We start from the raw sequence: 2,176 nt of genomic DNA on the forward strand, positions 1-2,176 counted from the left end.
TCTGTTCTGTTGTCTGTGATAGTGAACACAGTGATCAAATGTTTAGACTATCTAGTCTGAAATAGTTTCCAAAGTCATGGCAAAAGTGTTACAGTGTAACCAGAGTGGACTGGTCTCCCCTACATACTTGTCTATAGTATTCAAATACAAGGTTGAGGTACTTCTGTTTCATTTATATGCTACTTTTAACCTCTCCACTGCATTTCTTTAACAGATATAGTTACTTTTCTAATTTGCTTTTTTTTATAGAGTTGACAAAACATATGAAGAGTCAATTAAATTCAACTCTTTGTTATCTATTAAACTACCCAATGGTATATAATGTACAACGTGGTTAAAATCCAGTACTGGAAAAAGTAATCACATCCCTTACTTAAGTAAAAGTACAAATAACAAAGTAAAAATACTCCATTACAAGTAAACGTCCTGCATTCAAACTCCTACTGAGTACAGAAGTATTATCAGCTATTCAAATAAAACCTTTGGAGAAGTTTAGAGGGGAAATGTCTCTTTAAAAATCTCACAGACCTCTGAAACATGACAGGAGGACTCAGCTAGACATCACTTTTTTCTAAAGGGTAAAGAGCCAAAGCAGCTGGGAACAACTCAATCTTTATCATCATCAGCAGCAGTGTGTTTTTAACTAGTAACTATAGCTGTCAGATTAATGTGAATGAATGAAAAGTATAGTATTTCCCACTGAAATGATGTGGAATAGTATAAAGCTGCATACAGTGGAAATACCTCAAAATTGTACTTAGGCACATTATTCCTGTAAATGTGCTTACTGCACTAACAGCTCCACCTTGATTAGCATGCTGCTTACATATTAATGCATTTGTAAATAATCAAACGGTGTAATACAAGAGTCTGTCAGAGGCCATTCTGCAGACTCATACCTTCTAGATACTTAAAGGACAAGTTCATATTTTTTCATATTTGTCTTACAACAATACTCACACACCCGTCAGTCAAGACGGAAATTTTGCACTGAGAAGACTCACCTGATGTGTTTAACCCGTCACTTATTTTACAGATGATACTTCTGTACATTCACTGATAAAAACTGAATGGCTTTTCTGATTACTTCTTCCATCACTGACCAGTTGAAACACGCAGTGTCATAGAAACTTCTCGTATCCATTATTATTTCTTCATTATTTTACATAATATTACACTTTGTCAGTTACTGGAGATGTGTTTATTAAATCTACGGGCCTGCTTGTTGCAGGTCTGAACAGATAACAACTGCGGCTAAGTTGAACACAGTTTAATATTTAAATCTAAACTCATTAACTACCTCTATCAGCATGTGACGCTTAGAGATTCTGCACTCTGATGACTTGTGAAGCACTTTGGGAGACACGCACTGGGAAGACACCATGAAAACAAACAAACTTCACTTACTTCCGTCTTAAACGACAAATCTATTCACATTTTTACAGCAACTCAGATCTCAGCAAAAGCTACAGCTGTTTCCGTCTGCGGGCTGCGTCTCGGACTGTATTATCTGCTAAATGCACTCACCTTTCAGTCAGATGTCACGCTGTGTATCATTCCAGCTGGACTGCCTCGAGCTGTGTTGTGCAGCCCAAACAATACAGCATGTCACAAGTTACATGAGGACGATACGAGGAATCTCATGCTTCCCCCACTCCCTGAAAGATCAAACTCCACTGTCACCTTGGGCGCTACAAGGCTTTAGTTAAAATGTAAAGAATTTATCACTCTTAACAGACAAGTGTTTGCACAACACTCAGTGAAAAGATTGCTGAATGAGATACAAATGTATACCAATTACAGAAAGCACAGACAGTGATATCATTAAATTAAAGCTAGATAAGGGAAAAGTGTGTGTGTGCGTGTGTCCAGCACAGACTTACCTCACACACAAAAGCAATCTGTTAATGTTAGTGTAAGCTTTTGCTGCAGCAGGACAGATAAACTTGGTACAGCAATAGCACGTGAGTCAGCAGCAGTTGTAAAGAAGTGATTTTTATTTACAGCGTAAGAGTTACAGGAAATGCAAGGGCCAAGTGTGCTCGAGATCTCTGGTGCGATTACCTTTATACTGTCAATGATAAACCAATAAATGCAGCATTATTTCTCCATGAGATGACACATGTCCACGAGTAGATCAACAACCACTACAAACACACAGACATCCAGGCAAAAG

This window comes from Chaetodon auriga, chromosome 16 (genome assembly GCF_051107435.1).
Source record: "Chaetodon auriga isolate fChaAug3 chromosome 16, fChaAug3.hap1, whole genome shotgun sequence".
In the NCBI taxonomy this organism is placed as follows: domain Eukaryota; kingdom Metazoa; phylum Chordata; class Actinopteri; order Chaetodontiformes; family Chaetodontidae; genus Chaetodon; species Chaetodon auriga.